Source organism: Pinus tabuliformis, chromosome Q (genome assembly GCF_031772625.1).
Source record: "Pinus tabuliformis cultivar Carrire ecotype Pingquan chromosome Q, CPIR1, whole genome shotgun sequence".
Classification (NCBI taxonomy): Eukaryota; Viridiplantae; Streptophyta; class Pinopsida; order Pinales; family Pinaceae; genus Pinus; species Pinus tabuliformis.
In genome coordinates, this window is record NC_142296.1 from 397,542,918 (window position 1) to 397,562,181 (window position 19,264).

The 19,264-nt window shown below is 37.6% G+C and overlaps 1 protein-coding gene and 1 pseudogene across 1 annotated transcript in view; one reads left to right on the top strand and one right to left on the bottom strand.

Annotated features, from left to right (window-relative positions):
• The window catches only part of LOC149219871 (polycomb group protein EMBRYONIC FLOWER 2 pseudogene), a 32,943-nt pseudogene extending 15,273 nt beyond the window's left edge, over positions 1-17,670 (top strand).
• Positions 1-19,264, bottom strand: part of URH1 (uridine-ribohydrolase 1) — a 202,846-nt gene that overhangs the window by 50,370 nt on the left and 133,212 nt on the right. The window lies entirely within an intron of this gene.

Below are 19,264 nucleotides of genomic sequence, written 5' to 3' on the forward strand. Positions count from 1 at the left end.
GGAACAGTAGAAGAAAGCATGCACACACATAGAGACACCAGGATTGGTCCGAGACCAAGGCAAAACCCACTATGGGGAAAACCCTTGCAAATCTTCTTCTTCTTAGATCGTCATCAAATGATGTAGCAAAAGAGAGTACAATGATCCATCACTTTATCTATGCAGCAAAACAATAATGATATCTATGAAACAGATCTAATTATGCTAGGAATCAGAACCCTCATATTGATGACTGTAATGTGTTATCACAAACTGATGTCAATTGTTGTATACTGTTGTCACTGTGCCAAACACTGCTGAGTATTGTTGTCACTGTGTTGAATACTACTGAGTATTGTTGTCAATGTGTCGAATACTGTTGAGTATTGTTGTCACTGTCAATGAGCCCAATACATATGTTTGCAATGGAAACTAACAAATCAAATCTACAGATCTACAAATCTGTATAACAATAGAGAGAAACACAGATCTACCTGATCACTGAATTCAAGATGTAAAACCCTAGATCTGAACTCGGGTCGCCCTCATCCAAACTGTCTGTGTGTGACTGAAACTTTAGGGTCGCTCTCATGAATACAGTATGCAAGCAACTGTGAATGCAGAGTCGCTCCCATGAGGTCTCTATGCGTGCGACTATGGCACTGAACAACAAAGACCCAAAGTCGCTCCCTTGTCGAGTTGTGCGAGTGATTGACATGCCAAAGTCGCACCCTTGCTGAGTTGTGCTAGCGACCGAGATGACAAGGTCGCTCCCAGGGCTACCTGGTGCGAGCCACCAGGGACCGGAACCTTCTGATCTGCCTCTGAACCCAGAATCACTTCCATGAGCCTCTGTGCCAACATCCAAGGGTCTATAGTCGCTTTCATAGGCTTGTGTGCCAGCGACCACAGACCAGAATGCCCTGTTCTACGCCAACGACCGAGATCCAAAAGACCCTAACCTAGAGTGAACCTTTCACCTGTAATTTCGGACCCTTGAGAAAACTCCTTCTGTCGAACCATGTGTGAACCAAGACAAAAGAGAAGGGAAGATGTGTCCAAATGAACTTGAGGTCTCTTCTATTTATAGGATTTCCTGTGGGGTCACTTGGGGTTAAGACTGACCCAAGCAGTTACTCATGTGGTTAGGGCCGACCTATTCCATAATACATGTATGAATAAAATAATTCATAACTCAACTCCCGCTTAACCAAATTGGGTGATCTTTCGATCGATTTTGGTCCTCTCGAAAAGAGGAATCTAATGTTATCATTATCTTGGTCATTTGAGTTGTCCAAGGTGGAATTTTACTGCAGTTGCAAAAATTAACACTTGAAGTGTAGTGAATTTCAGGATAAAGAGATTCATTCCCTTCAAGTTAGACCTTTATTGATCTTGACAGAGCTCTCCTTAAAAAAAGATTACAGAGACGACAATACATACCTCAACCGTTAAACTTCAATCCTGGTTCCACTTCTCAAGCTTTGACATTAGGTCAATGATCTTGCTTAGCTTAGCACAACATCTTCATATTTCTGCTTCTCAACCTTTCTTCTTTGATATATATTGTGATTTGCTAGTATCGATCCTTTCTTTCAAACCATTTCGAACTTAATATTTTGATCATGGTCTGCTATAAAGGTCTATAACTAGGCCAAGATTAGGCCACTACCTCATAAAGCTGCTTCAGGATTCGTCCTTAAACACTCGGGACTTTCCAAGGGGGTAACTCAGACCTCACCTCAGAGAGAAGGCTCAGATTACCACATACTTTGGTCTCTGTCGTAGCTCGGACACATGCACAGAACTCAGATCAATTCCAGACCTTAATTGGACTCGGACTTTTGGTCATACCTCAGAGAATCAGGCTTGGATCTCTTCTCCAGAGCTCAGACTAGTACACAAACTTCAGACCCCTTCCACAGGCCTCAAACTTGTCACTATTTCATTGTAATAACAAACTCTGTATTAATTCGAACTTCTGGTCGTGTTCCACAGTGATGACATACTTCAGACTTCGATTTCTTTTCATAGAGTTTTGATCAACCATAGTTCGAATTGTTGAGAAATCTATGGCAGTGAAATTAGGGTGATTTCTCTATACTTGATAACTACTTGTGATGTTCTTTTACTTAAACTTGATGTACTTGTATTTAGCTTCTTCTTCTCTTGATTATTATAATGGTCTTATCATCAAACAGCTACCAAACTATGAAGATCAATAGTGTGAAAATTCCTTAACCCCGGGAATTCCCACTGTAGCACTAATGTTATTTCTTCTACTTGTTAGATTTACATGAACAAGTTATTTGTAGTTTCCTACGAAAAACATCGAAATACATACACTGCAGCCTACACCATTTAAATAATATGTCGAAACAAGAAACTGAACAATAGAGAAAGATACACACAAATGACACAAATGTTTTTGGACAAACGTCCCCGGAAAAACCCAATGCGGGAAAACTGGTGCAGCAGATCTGAGGGTTTTATTATTAAGCAGTAGTAAAATTTGAATACATCTCTGGAAGCCTTCCCGGCAATCCGGTTACAGAGAATAATCCTAACAGAAAGATTTGTGAGGTTACCTCACTATCACTGAGAATCCTAACTGATCCGGCCCCAAAAAGATTGCCCCCAGCTTTTCTAGTTGCCTCTATGCAGTGTCTGCATTAGCCCAGCGTCAAACTTACTAGGGACAACGTCAATCCTTTGGTTGGTCGATTTGCTACCCAGGTGATTCGATTTCTGCCTCCCGGTCTCACACCCCGTCTCCCAGCTTCTGAAACTCGAATTCCCTCTGCAAATTTCGGACTCCCTCTTGGCTTTTGCACAGCCTCTGTGTAGCTATGCGTCAGCCCCTTTGGCTCAACGCTGCCACTGCTGGATCTCCCTCTGCCTTCTCTACTGAGTATCCTCCGACTGGGAAATATTTCCCTTCGATACTATCTCTGCCGCTCACTGCAAAAGCTCACTTCAAATTTCTCTTCCAGCAGCTGCTCTACTTCAGAAATTGGACCTTTTGAACTCTCTGTGTGTCTTCCAAATGACCCTCAAGCCTCCTTAAATAATCTTCTCGTTGATATTCAACAGCCCTGATTAGAAGCTAATTAATGGCTAAGATCATTTCTGCTTGATCCTCGTCTTCTTCTAGAAGTTACACCCACAGTTAGATTAGTACCCATTAATTATTTTATTTTCCTAAGTTTAGACTTAAGGACCCATTAAAAATAATTAATTATTTTAATAAAACTGTTTTTGGGTGGGATTTCCCAAAATGCTTTCTGGGTTCTTTGGAATACATGTGCCTAAGCCTCCCTACAAAATTTGAGACTTAGAGCACATTCTATGCTACCAGAAATCAACACTCCCTCTTAGCGAGGAAGGTGCTCTGGCAATGCCCCCCATTGAAGCATCACCCTAACTTCATATCATCGTCCTTTGCACTGTTGATCTCTGACATGTTGTCCACCAACTACTGTGCAAATGTTGCATCTATAATGTTGTTGACCCTACCACTGTCAACACTGCATCCAAACTGCAACTCCCTCTGAATTTATGCATCCGTGTTGCTACTGGCACTACCACTGCAAACTGTTGCTGCTGCTACTGCATCAGCAACGGAAAAACATACCAAATTACTGAACAAGTGTTTAGCAAAGATGCATCTCGATGCTAAAGATCTGACTATTGCTCGTCTCTGCGCTGACCCTCTAAAGCCACTGCGCTATTGTTGCTACTGCAATGTGCCTCCCTGCACTGTTGCAACTCTGCATTACATTGCTCAGACTTGGCATTCTAGCCACTGCATATGTCGCTCCAACAATTCTCTGCATCATCTGACACTTCGTCCATCCTGCTACTACTAATCTGGGCTCCTGTAGCAAGGTATTGATTCCGAGAGGTGAAATCCTCAAGGATCTTGCCCATCTGTAGCTCTTTAGAACTATAGCTCCAAATCAGCATACCTCCCTCCTGGAGGTATCTCGATTGTTATGGCGAAATCCTCCTCCTCGATCTTCGCAGGTGCAGCCTTCGGATCATGCTTCTCATCTTTGTCCTTCTTTCTGAGAGGACACTGTGTTGCATAGTGACCCATCTCACCACACCTAAAACATTTTATCTTCAAGGCATCCTTCTTCCGCCTCTGTTGCTCCTGCTGCCCCTTCGATGCAAGGGCTACATTCTCATCCTCCTCCTTGGGCTTCGACCCACTGTTGCTGCTTCCGTCAAGCTTACACTTGACTAGATCTCTCCTCATCTCTTCCTACTTGAGAGTTGCCCACATACTATCTCAGTCTGGCAAAGTTGCCCTACCCAAGATGCTTTGGACAAAGACTTGCCACTCTTCTGGGACTGGTTTAGGGCCAGTCTCACCATCTCGGAACCTTGAGGTGTAGACCCCACAACTGTTAACTCATCCTGAGTCTCCTGAAGCTTCGTGAGGAACATATCTATGCGCTCCCCCTTCTTCATTTGTGCAGATCTCAGTTTCTGCTCTAAGTACATCTTTTGTCGCTCGGAAGATCCCTGATATAATGTAGACAATGCATCCCACATCTCCTTAACAATCCCTCTATTAGCGATGTGACAGACTACATGATCCTTCTCTCCATCAAGGATCATTCTTTTTGCCTTCGCCATTTTTGCCTTGTACTTCTTCAGCGAATTTGGATCTGCATGCTCAGCCACCACACTGTCGACATATGTTTCGAGGGAATGCTCATCTAGAAGTAATGACATCCTTGCCTTCTAGATGACATAGTTGGATGCTCCATCCAATCTATCATGATCCCTCAAAACACTGGTTGCCATCTCTGCCACGAAAAACTATCAAACTGCTCCTCTTTGTTTCTTACTGCTGTTGCTCAAGCAATAAGAAAACAGACTTCTTGGCAGGAAGTCTACTGAGGAAAAATTCCCTCACTGTGCTTCTCCTCTCTCTTCTGACATCTTTCTGCCCAGCAAAACGGCCTGCAAAAAAACTGCGTCCCACCAGCTCTTCCTCACGCTGAGGCTTCAACGTTGCTCCCTCTGCCACGGCAAAATTTCGAATGGAAGCCCTTCCTCTCTGTCGACTCACTCAAAGAGAGACTGCCTCGAAATTCATCCCTCCGGCTTGGACTACGCAAACCCCTCTGGGGATTCGAACTGCTGCCTCCTGTAGCTATTTCGATCTCCTTCTTTGCTCAGCGTTGGGTTCTTTGGCACTGTTCTTCTTACTTCACCTGCATTGCTCTGATACCATGTGAAAATTCCTTAACCCTAGGGATTCCTACTGCAACACTGATGTTATTTCTTCTACTTGTTAGATTTACATGAACAAGTTATTTGTAGTTTCCTACGACAAACATCGAAATACATACACTGCAGCTTACACCATTTAAATAATATGTCGAAACAAGAAACTAAACAATAGAGAAAGATACACACAAATGACACAGTTGTTTTTGGACGAAAGTCCCCGAAAAAACCAATGCGAGAAAACCAATGCAGCAGATCTGAGGGTTTTATTATTAAACAGTAGTAAAATCTGAATACATCTCTGGAAGCCTTCCCGGCAATCCAGTTACAGAGAATAATCTTGACAGAAAGATTTGTGAGGTTACCTCACACTATCACTAGGAATCCTGACTGATCTAGCCCTAGAGAGATTGCCCCTGGTTTTTCTGGTTGCCTCTGCGCAGTGTCTGCGTCAGCCCAGCGTCAAGCTTACTAGGGACAGCGTCAATCCTCTAGCTGGTCGATTTGCTACCCAAGTGATTCGATTTCTGCCTCCCAATCTCACACCCCGGCTCCCAGCTTTTGAAACTCGAATTCCCTCTGCAAATTTCAAACTCCCTCTTGGCTTCTGCGTTGCCTTTGCATGGCTCTACGCAGCCCCTCTGGCTCAGCAGTACGACTGCTGGATCTCCCTTTGCCTTCTCTGCCGACTATCCTCCGACCAGGAAATATTTCCCTTCGGATACTATCCCTACCCCTCACTGCAAAAGCTCACTTTGAATTTCTCTTCCGGCAGCTACTCTACTTCAGAAATTCGATCTTCTAAACTCTTTGTTTGTCTTCCAAATGACCCTCAAGCATCCTTAAATAATCTTCTCGTTGACATTCAATGGCCCAGATTAGAAGCTAATCAATGGCTAAGATCATTTTTGTTTGATCCTCGTCTTCTTTTAGAATTTACACCCACAGCTAGATTAATACCCATTAATTATTTTATTTTTCTAAGTTTAGACTTAGGGTCTCATTAAAAATAATTAATTATTTAATAAAACTATCTCTAGGTGGAATTTCCCAAAACGCTTTCTAGGTTCTTTGTAATACATGTGTCTAAGCCTCCATGCAAAATTTGAGACTTAGAGCACATCTAATGCTACCAGAAATCAACAAATAGAACAAGAGGACACAAGATATAAGCTGCTAGCCAGGGCCAAAACCTCTCCTAGAGAGGAAAACCCACAAGAATTCTTCTCTTCTTATAGAATCTTCAAATGACGAACTCCAAGACTTTTAGGCTCTAGACCTAGAACCCTCTAAGACCAAGTCAACCTTCCCTTTTGATGAACTTCTCTTTCACAAAGTCAACCCAAGTCAAACACTTCTTCCTTGGCACAACCTTTGACCCCTGCAAGAAATTTCGCTTCCTTCTTCAAACTTGTAATTTTTGGCCTTACTACAGAAACCCTAACTCGCACGAGTGGGAAAAGATGGGGAAATATGTCTCCTTCCTTCAGTTAGAGAGCTTCTTCTTCCTTGGTAAGTTGGCTTCCAAACTTGATCTTGTGAACCCAAACTTCAACCTTATGTGATGACTGCAATTTCGGTCTTGCTACGATAAAAAGATCCCCTAATTCCTTCACTTGTGTGAGAGAATCTGACCAAAAATTTAGACTTTCAAACTCTGATATTCCTTCTTTTGTTCTCCTTCTTCTTGACTCCCTTTTCTTGTTTTTCTCTTTTAGATCGAACTTGGATGGATGTACTTCTTCAAAAGTGGTCGAATGCCTTTATATATACTCTTTCATTGGAGCTTGAATTATCATCACGAGGCCGACTTGGTCTTGGAGGGACTTTGACACAATTTATGACTCAAAATAAATTATTTTGACTTGATACAAGATGCCCAATAGGGTTTATTACATATAACAATGACTCTTTGACTTCTTTGACTCTATGACAAAGCCCTAGAAGCACACAATGGGTGCTTGACCTAAAAACAATTTGACCTAGAGCATGAAACATGTGCTATAAAATAATAATAATAATTTTTCTTTTCTCTTTTACATCAAATACATAAAATGAAGAGTACATAAGACATCATGAAGACCGAACCTAGTTACATATTTCAACACAAATGGTCTCGTACTTCATAGAAATATAGAGGTTCGGATAAACACCTTCTCATTCTTACATAATTCAGATACCATAGAGATGTATTTTGTATGCCACAAAGGGGTGAAAACTTTATCACTTTCCACAGGATTTTTCTTTGATTCGGACAAATATTCCTTTCACAGAGGTTAGAACTCATCATAGTTCCAAAGATGCTTTAGATCTGTCACAGAGATATCACAAGGAGGAGGCTCGGATTTTGTATCTTCATCACAGAGGTAATTTGGCCTTTATCTCAAACTGCTCCTTGAACCAAGCTTTGATACCATGCTAATTTTCTAGTGCATTATTTCAAACTGATAACTACTTCCAATGATACAATATTACTTTTTAAGAGCATTCCAATCATCGAGTAGTTATACATGAAAATTTTCAACCATTCACTTTGACAATAGAGCAACAAAGATCACAGTAAACAATGAGACAAGATACGAGACACCAAAATTTAAGCCAGTGGCCAGGGCAAACCCTACAAGGGGAAAACCCAACAATCTTTCCCTATGAGAGAGAGTTCAGTTCATCAATTGTACATCAGTCAAAATAACATATCTTTGATAAGATCAGATGAACAAAAATTTGTCCTCTTCCTCAGTCACAGAGATAAGGAGCCACAGAACTTCGCTTTACAACAGAGATAAGGAGTCACAAAGAAGCTCGCATACCACAAAAAATAGTTCCACAAAGAAACTTGCATACCACAAAAAATAGTTCCACAAAGAAGCTTGCATACCACAAAGATTAATGGCATAGAGAATCTCGCATACCATAGAGATGAATGCCACAGAGAGCTTGCATATCACAGAGAAGCTCGCATACCATAGAGTTTAATGCCACAAAGAAGCTCGCATACCACAGAGAATAGTGCCTAAGACAAGCTCACATACCATAGAGAAGAGTGCCTCAGAGAAGCTCACATACCACAGAGAAGAGTGCCTTAGAGAAGCTTGAATACCACAAAAAAGAGTTCCTTAGAGAAGCTCACATACCACAGAGAAGAGTTCCTCGGAGAAGCTCCCATGCCATAGAGAAGAGTTGCCTCACTCAACTCGCAAATCACAGAGAAGAGATGCCTCAGTCATCTTGCAAATGCCTCGGATCAAATGATGTGAAATCTGCCTTGAAGGAAAGCAAATAGGCTCAATATATAGTTGTTCATCCATGCAAATAGATGTGTCTCTTGGGCAGGTCAACATGATCTAGGAGGTGGCTTACTTGACACTTGGTAGGTCATAAATGTGAATTTAAATTTTCCTTTTCTTTTATTAATGAAAATACCGGCCATGGTGTTGGGTTAATTTACTATGCAAATTAATACAAGTATTTAATTATCAATCCGGGCTTGTAAGCTAAGCATGTCCAAAGTATATGGATTTTAGTTGTACTGTTGTAGTCAATTTTAGAAGATGAAATATAAAGATTGGAGGAAATGCACATTACAAATATAAAATCTAATTAAGTCATTTCTGATTCACTTATGTAATATGTGTGGGATGAGGCTCCTAACTTGGGAAAACCAGGTTGCCCTTCCCTACAACATTACTTCCATGAAGATAAACTCCAAATCACTAATTAACAACAGTTTATGATGTAGAAGATGTAAAAGAAGAGGCTCCTAACTAAGGAGATCCAGGTGGTCCTTCTTCACACTTCTATTTTATCATTGTCACCATTGCTTTAAAACTAGAAATTTAAAAATAACTTTACACAAGGAAAAGCGGATGAATTTCAATTATAGTTCCTGATCAAATAGAAGGAGAATTTAACTTAAATTCTTGTTTGTCACTTCATATGTAAATTAGAATTAAACCAATATTCATCCAGCAATCATAATAAATCTTTACACATCTAAATACATCTGAAGCAAAAATTAATTTATGAAAATTTATGCTAAATTAACCAAGAAGTGCACTTAGCTTGGTGTGGGGACCCTCCACCCTTGCCTTGCACACTTGAAGAAATCTCAGCTACAACAACTTCAGTCAATCACCAAGCATGAACAGCAAATGAAAATGAAACAGGTTCTTCAATTAACTTTCAGCCTTCAAAAAGTCCCAATATAAGATTATACAAATTCTACCTTTCTCAAGCCTTCAATGGTCTTGGTTTAAATAGAGAAATAATAAACAAACTTGACTAAAATGTCTTTAACAATCATATCTATCATAATCCCATCTATCTTGGTCGAATCCATCCATTCAGTTACACAAAATTTGGAAAATCCCAAAAAATACTAAATTTGACCTATTTCCTAGGGATTCCCTTAAAGAGAGGTCATGTTCGATCAGCGTTGACTAGGCCTGTTTTAGCTCGGTTTGACCGAACCAATAGGTACATGTCCATCCTTGGTTCCCAATTTTTCCATATCTATGCTCAGCTCGTGCCCAGGTGTCCTGCAAGTATGACTTCAATGGAGCCATTACAGGAATTTTCAGTTCTGTCCAAAAATACACTTAAAACCCAATTTTTGCAAAAATATCTAAAAATTGAAAAACATAATTTATATACCTGAATATGCATAAATTGGTCAAAATAAGGTGTATATGGATGGTATATGGTTGAGAATGATGGAAATTAGGTGTATTTTAATAAGAAAAATTTGATCAAAATCGAGGGCCAACATCTCCCCCTTGCTAATGTTCAAGCATGTCCTCATGCTTGCCTCCTCCGTTTCTTTGATATTTTGTCCCTGTATGCTGACTGACCTGTTGATGTACCTGTGGCTCTGACCCCTGAAGATGAAGCTTCCTATTGAGTTGCTTGTAAAAGGATATCTATGCCTTCAACTTTTAAAATCAAAACCATACTTGTTTCAAAAATCGAATTTTAACCTTCTCTACTTTTAATTAACACCATACTTGCAAATCAAATCTTATTTTTCCTTCAGAGATCCTTAAATTTTGAAATAAACAATCCTTTTTGTTTTTTTTAATCAATTTTTGAAAAATACTGCTCTCTGTCCTTCAAAATCGAAATTGATTATCCTTCAAAATTGATTTTAAAAATGAATCTCTATTCTTCAAAATCAATTTTTTAGAAATGCACTCTTCATTGTCCTCAAAATCAACTTTAGAAATGAAAATATTCTCTACTTCCTCAAGAATTGAAATCTCTGCTTTTCTAGAAATCGAAATCGATTTCTTCTCTGTCTTCTTAGCACTTGTTTTCACTGCTAGAAGGCTTTGTTTCAACCCCTTGAAAATGTTTTTCTGGAAAATACCTTGTATCTTCAATACCTTAGAAATCAATTTTATTTTTATTTTTTTGAAAAATACCTTCTTAGAAATCGATTTTTTTAATACCCTTTCTCAGAAATCGAAATTTGGAGCTGGAGAAATCGATTCTTGGAAAATAGAAATGAAAATCAACCTACAGGGCGATCACAATTCTGCTCAGCTGCATAATCCTTTTTATGACTAGGCGTTCATTTTCAACTTAGCAATTATTTTTCCCATGCAATCTACAAAATAAGGGTTGAAAGAACCAAGAAAATATCCCAAATAACAATGAATTTGAGAAAATTGTCCTCTTAGAGCCTAATTGGGTTCATTCTGAAGAAAACCCATGTTTTCATTTTTCAAATTTCATTTTCGTTTGCTCAGAAAAAATGACGGAAAATAGTGTCTTCTTAAAAATTTTGAATTTTTAAAATTGTAGTTGAATTCAATCTTTTCTAGAAGATATGGTGCCTGAATCCTTTTCAATTTCCTCAGTTCTGCTACAAAAAGGAGTCCACTGCTCTTAAAAAATTGCTTACTGTGTAAAGAGGTATAAAAAATATATCCTAATCAATGTCTCACTATTTCTAAACTCCATGCTTCAATCTCTATTTTCCAGTGTTTTATTATGAAAATCTCCTCTCAAAAATTTCACAGTGTATACAAAATCTCACTCGAAAATTTCACTGTATATATATATATGAAAATTTTGCTCACTGCGTGTAGGAAAATTTTCATTGTGCATACAAAATAAGACTCTATTTTTCATGTATATAGCCATACATGAGGAAATTCGAAACTCAAGTTCGATTACCTAATCCGGAAGCAAACTCATAATTAGCTCTGAGTTAATGACTTGTAATCCTGTTTTTAAAAATTCCATTTTGATTAGTATTCTTCTTCAACAACTCTGAGGATCACCGCATTACGTAGGTGGCACAATTATTTTAATGGTGGCAAGATTTCGATTTTATAACTGCAGTTTAACTCCTTACAAAATGACATATTTCAAACACCAACTCGAATTTATCTACCTCTAAAATCCGTTCAACAACTGAGAGAAATCTGGAAATGATTTCTTACCTTGTTTCTCTACAGAATTCTTGGAGTTTGATAGTAGGCTCGGTTGACTTGGCAAACAAGAGATCTCGGCTTTTAATTCTCTCGTTAAAACCGATGTTCCTCTACTTATTTCTCCACGACCTCCTTGGCTATTTATACTTCTTATTTCTCCACGGCCTCTCTGTTTCATTGGCTACTTATTTCTCCACGGCCTACGCAATTCTCCCTCTAATTTTTGCGTTTTTTTCTCATACTCTTCTTCTCATGTGGTTGTTGTATGCGTAGATATGAATACACAGCGTTTCTTGAGCTTGGAGCTATGATGGTGGAAGAAAAACTCAACACTGCACTGGGTTTGCGTTTTAATGGTGGAAAATAACATTACGGAGTTTTTTGAATGCGTTTTGACCATTTTTACTTCTCCAACTCACCTCTTGACCTGTGTACCTGTAGCTACCCATGTGTCCATTTTTTTTTTACTGCATGCCTTTGTACACTCTTCGTTCACGGATTTACATGCCCGTCCTGTCACCATAATATTTGCGTAGTTGCACTACCCATCCTTCGTTCATGACTTCACCATAATGTTTGACCCATCTATTATTCATGATTGTTACCATAATGTTTGCTTACCCACTTTTACTTGTTTTTGCAATGATACATATATCTTTTCATCTTCTCCGCTTTTGTATATCGCATTTCATATAATTTCTCATTTTGATTTCTATACATTAGTCTTTGTCATTTTTATATGCTCATTTCTTAATTTTTTTTTGAAATGACCATAGGATAGGTCATTTCAAAGTCAAATTTCTTATAATGACACTAACTCTTTGTGGTTTTTGTAGGCAACAAAAATTCTTATGGCGAAGAAATATTGAATCCTCATTCTTCAATCAAAAAATGCTTATAAAATATGTTAAAGGATATGTAGGGATGTAGGATATGAAATGATTTTTTTTTTTTTATATAGAATATATGGTAGGGTAATGGATAGGATTATTATGATGAAGTTAATGGAATATAGGTAGGATAAATGTAGAATGGTAAGTGTAGTGGAATGCATATCAAGTTAAATTAGTTTTAACAATTTCTAGAAAAAAAATTCAAAAATCAAAGGTTCTAAGAGCAATTTTTTTTTACACTTACTGTACTTGTACTCCCATAATAGCTTGATGTCAATGCTAACTGATGATGTTCTTTGCTGGTTCGTCTTTGACTCTTGATGATGGTTCTTCAAAGATATTTTCTGATGGAATGTAAACACTAGTATTGCTTATTTGTTTCCGCATCTAATATTGACTCAAGTCCCTTTTATTGAGTATTGATTGTTCAGGTCCCTTTTGCAATGATCTTTTGAATAATGTTTCAAGTCCCTTCTGCAATGTTGTTTCAGGTCCCTTTGACATTAGTTTGATGCAGGTTTCTTCTATATATTTTAATGATGACAGGTCCCTTTTGATGCTGGTGGATGATGTTTTATTTCAGGTCCCTTCTGATAAACAAATGTTTGATATCAAAACATAGCATGGTTTGTTAATTTATTGCGAATCTCCCCCCCTTGCTTAGTTTCAGACTTGTCCTCAAGTCTTTAGGTTTTTGGAGGATGATCCTGCAAAAATGAGAAACATAAAAGAGAGAATTCATATTGGCCAAACAAGTTGGTTTTCCGATATGAATTCGAGTTTGTATTGTGCCAGTGTCTTGGATTTTCACAACCAAACTCCTTTATTATTTTTTTTTTTTCTTTTCTTTTCTGAATGGAAGTGGAATATAATGGTGTAGGGAAGTATGGAAAGCTTATGAAAGTAAGATAGGTTGAAATCATAATCTAGTAGTAGATGGATAATAAGTTTGGATTTCAATGTGCATGATCGTGGAGCTTAACAAACAATATAGATGATGGACGAAATCATAAATAATATGGCTTGTGAGAAGCTTCTTAGTGAATGGATGTGACTTGTAATAGTACAAAACTTGACTTCTTCTTCTGATGATTAGCTTCATGCATTTTGCCTCGATCTTGATTCATGTTGTAGGGTTGTTGGCGTTGTTGGTCAGCAACTGAGAGCAAGTTTCACTAATTTGAGTTTCATTAGATGAACTTAACATCAAGTGAATTTCCACTTTATTTTCACTTTGAATATTTTCATTTCATATTCATAGATATGAATTTTTAGAAATCGACTTTGAAAAGTTCTTCGTCCATGGAGTTCACTCCTTAAATCTTCCCGAGACCTACAAAAACATAACATTTGCCTACAATACAATATTAGATGATGGAGGAAGAGAGGTGTACAGTGTTTCTTCTTCCAAGAAATATGTAAAATAATTACAAGCATTGTTCGAAAAACAAGTCCAATGATGATATACAAAGAAAATGTATTTGTTTTACCCATTGAGGAATGGTGGCCAACTTAGACCTCCTAGCGGTATTTCGTTCACAAAATCTTCGTTTTATGTCCAATTAGAGTGATTCCAAAGCCAAGTTGAAGTGAATTCATATTACTACCTCCAGAATAAACAAGTTTTCAAAATGATTTGAAATGATACACTAAAAATGATGAAGAGTAACCTATTTCATAGAGCTGCATGTGAATTTTTTACTAGACCAATGGTGACTATTTAAAGTGTAACATTTTCGTTAAATATCGGATTGATGTGATTCCACTTGGAGATTAAAGTAGATTCATTTTTGTCTACCCAGTAGAAACAGGTTTTTAAAATTTTTAAATTTGATATCACAAAATCGCTGATAAACAGACCTAAGAGGCAGAGCTTTACTGTGCTGATTTAAAGACATGCAGTCACTAAATGTGGCATAACTTTTTCATTTGACCTCCAAATGGGATGATTCAAATTTTGTATTGATCTAGACTTGAATATATATCTCCCATATAAACAGGTTTTGAAAATAAGATGATTTGATATGTTAAATATGCCAATAAACAGTCAAGACCTAGAATTGTCATCATGCAGATTTTCGACAGGTAATTAGTATTTTGAGCATAACTTTTTCATATGATATCGAATTGAGGTGATTCAAATTGATTTGAAAATTAGCTTCCAAGGGCTATCTTCCCCATAAAATATCATGTTAAAATGTTTCGATTAGATCCCTCAAATAAAGGCTCTACTAACTATGTCCTCAAAATTTCACTTGAGACCTAGTATTTATTTTGATCATATCATTTTGATTTGTGATCCAAATTGAAAATTTCAAAATGGATTTAAAAACTAGATTTCAAGAGATACCTTGTTTAAAAACATGTTTTGAAAATGATCCTACATGTTGCCATTAAATCCTTCCAAATGAATATTGAACAATGATTTGAAAATTTTATTCATGAGAGTTTGAACAAAAAGTCTTATTATCAACTCATTCTACCTATTTATTTATTTAATCTATTCTATCCTACTCTATTGTATAAAAAATAAGTCATTCTCTCAAGTATAAGAGAATTTTCTATGCATCTATTTGTGTAACAAGATCATAAGTAGACTTACATCCAAGTTTGAAAAATATACCTTAATGAATGTTTGGACATGAAAAATAGTTGATCATAAAGATTTGATGCTAAAGAATGTTGAAAAAATGGAGTGGTATTGTGGCCTAATGATTAGTTGAAACCAAGTTTCGAAATAATCTTTGTTTGTTTGGTTTTCCTTAATTGTCATATCACAAAGTTCTTGTGGAATGTGTTCAAAATCATGAATGCACAAGGGATCATATGCTAGATATTCTTGAATTTCTAGATCTATTGTTTGAACTTCATCGCATGTGATCCATAACTCATTAATCTCCTTACAAAGATAACTAGAAGAAGCTTCTAGATTCTCTTTTTGTGGATCCTCTTCATATATGCTTTGTTCCTCTTCTATCTTTTGAAATGAAGATTCATCCCTGGTGACCATTCTAAATTGTGGACAAGGGTTTAAGAAGATCTTTGTGGTGGCATACCCTCATTCTCTAAATGACTTCTTTAACATCATGTTTTGTAGATCTTTATTTTGCAAATGGATTTTGCAGTTAGTGAGTATTTATTAGTGGTTGGGGGATTTGTTTTGGGATCTACCTTTTTCATCTCTATATCTAGGCATAAAGAAACATAACTAAAAAAAAATTCATTTTTGTTGTTTTTGTTATATTTTTTATTTTATTTTTATCTTCCTATTTGACTCTGGCTAAGTATGCTTCCCCCGCAAAGGCGCCAAAAATGATGGGTCAATTTACTATGCAAATTAACACAAGTATTTAATTATGAATCTGAGCTTGTAATCTTGGAAGCATGTCCAAAGTATATGGATTTTAGTTGTAGTCAATTTTAGAAAATGAAATATAAAAATTGAAGGAAATGCATATTACAAATATAAAATCTAATTAAGTAATTTCTGATTCACTTATGTAATATGTGCGGGATGAGGCTCCTAACTTAGGAGAACCAGGTTGTCCTTCCCCACAACATTACTTCCATGAAGATAAATCCCAAATCACTAATTAACAACAATTTATGATGTAGAAGATGTAAGAGAACAGGCTCCTAATTAAGGAGATCCAGGTTGTTCTTCTTCACACTTCTATTTTATCATTGTCACCATTGCTTTAAAACTAGAAATTTAAAAATAACTTTAAACAAGGAAAAGAGGATGAATTTCAATTATAGTTCTTGATCAAATAGAAGGAGAATTTAAATTAAATTCTTGTTTGTCCCTTCATATGCAGATTAGAATTAAACCAATATTCATCCAGCAATCATGATAAATCCTTACACATCTAAATACATCTAAAGCAAAAACTAGTTTATGAAAATTTATGCTAAATTAACCAAGAAGAGCACTTAGCTTGGTGTAGGGACCCTCCACCCTTGCCTTGCACACTTGGAGAAATCTCAACTACAGCAACTTCAGTTAATCACCAAGCATGAACGGCAAATGAAAATGAAACAGGTTCTTCAATTAACTTTCAGTCTTCAAAAAATCTCAATATCAGATTATACAAATTCTACCTTCCTCAAGCCTTCAATGGTCTTGCCTTAAATAGAGAAATAATAAACAAACTTTACTAAAATGTCTCTAAAAGTCATATCTATCCTAATCCCATCTATCTTGGTTGAATCCATCCATTTAGTTACACAAAATTTGGAAAATCCCAAAAAATACTAAATTTGACCTACTTCCTAGGGATTTCCTGAAAGACCGGTCATGTTTGCCCAGCGTTGACCGGGCATGTTTTAGCTTGATTTGGCCAAACCAATAGGTACACGTCCATCCTTGGTTCCCAAGATTTCCATATGTATACTCAGTTTGTGCCCATGTGTCCTGCAAGTATGACTTCAATGGAGCCATTACGGGAATTTTCAGTTTTGTCCAAAAATACACTTAAAACCCATTTTTTGAAAAAATATCTAGAATTGAAAAACATAATTTATATACCTGAATATGCATAAATTGGTCAAAAAAAGGTGTATATGGATAGTATATGGTTGAGAATGATGGAAATTAGGTGTATTTCAATAAGCAAAATTTGATCAAAATCAAGGGTCAACACATGGCTACTAAATTTCCAACACTAGCAACTTTGAGCATGGTATGTTGGACAATGGGAAGTGCATAGTTGTGAGGACACCTAGTAACATAAATGGTTTGAACTCGGTGACACGGTTGTAAGTTATAATATCAGCCAAGGAGATGCGACCAAGAGAGAGGTCTCCATATAATTCTTATTCTTATAACGATATCCCTTCATCTTCACTGCTACACATCATTTGTTTGAGGGCTAGAAATGTCAACTTTAATTACACATATTATAACAATAGATTGCAGAAGACAGGGGTCGTAGAGGATTTTTCCTGCCCATTTCATTTGGGTGTGTTGTGCCAGCCTCAAGGGTTTACAATTGCATATAAACACTTCACGTGATCTATTCAAATTTGAGTTTTGGGTTATTGAAGACGATCAGGCAGTAAATGTGTCTCTTAAGAATGAAATTTGGAGATATGAAGGAAAAGCTTACTTTTTCTAGTCCAGGTTCTAACCACTTAACAGATGGCACATGGGGATGTGCAATGCAATTTCAATACATCACCAAACTAAGCATTCACCTAATTCAACAATATTGGGCCTTTCCCAAATGACTTTGTCAAAGAAAAATGTTGTGACTACCCTTGAGACCTATTACCCACCATTTTGTGAGTGATCTCCCTAGGAGAATTTTTTTCTCCAAGATGGTCCTCAATCGGTAACCAGCAGCCCCTTGCAGTCACCAACTAGCTTATTGTGCCATTTCTCCACTACCTAAGCCAACCACGTGGTCCCTCACCCATCTACCATGATCGTATTTTTGAAGGTGGGCCTCCCGAACCTAAAGATATCCCTTGTTATTCGGTAATTGAGTATTATAGTTTGCTTATCATAGATACTTATGAGCATTGATTAATGGGGGGATTGGGCAAAAAGAATGGGCTAAGTCTGTGCTCTTGTCCCCTAGACCCCTTTTGGATGTTAACCTTGGATTCTAGTCCCGTGGGATCTCTTTCACTGACCATTTGGCTTTAGTGATGGTACTTCATGGGAAACCCTGATTTTGGTTGCGTGGTCCTACTCCCTCATCCACATTTGTTGCCCCCTTTTCACTCATTATAACCCCATTCATCATTTCTCCAACCTGGGTCCACATAGGGTTATTTCTCCCCTTCCCCTCGCCCACACCTTGGGTTAGGCCTGGAATAATGCCCCAAAGGTTGATGCAACTAAAAAGAAATGTAGAAGCATAATTGGCCACATTCAACAGGAAATGTACCACAAAAGGCAAAATATGGTCAGGACAAACATTGTGAAAATTCTATCACTACAACAACTGATTTATTTTACCTACTTATTTCCCAATAAGTTATTTACGAAAACCCTTCAATAAACATTAATATAAATTTGCTACAGATATCACACCATAATACAGAAACAAATACATGCACAAGAATCAGACACATCAACATGAACATTTTGGACAATTGTCCCCAAAAAAACCCAATGCGGGAAAACCGGTGCAGCAGAGGAGGATTTTTATTCTTTAGCAATTCTTCAGTACAACTGGGTGCCAGGTTGGCTTACCCAACAGAGAAAAAATTCTCTAGCACTTCTCCCAGTCTCAGTGTCAAGCTTGCTGGCCTCTACGCAGCTCCCAGACCCTCTGCGTCAGAGCTTGCCTCTCTGCGTCAGCACTGGGCCTCTCTGCGTCACCCACACAGGCCCTGCAGTGATTGCGCAGTTTTGCTACCTCTGCGTCTGCCTCTCTGACCTCTACGCTAGTCCTCTGGTGTTGTTCCTGACTCTCTGTTCCGTACTCGCTACCTTTTGCTGCTCTCCAGACCACTAGTTCGAATTTCTCAGCTAACCCCGCTCTAGAAATCGAACTAATTGGTCTCCCTCATTGTATCCTCCAACTAACCCTCAAACCTCTTCTTATACTTTTCCTGTTGGTCCTTCAACAGCCGAGATTAAATCTCTAATCAACGGCTAAGATTAAATTTGGCTTGATCCATGTTTTTTGCAACCTTCTAACTCAATTTTATAATAATACCCATTAATATTTTATTTTTTCTAAGATTAGACTTAGAAAC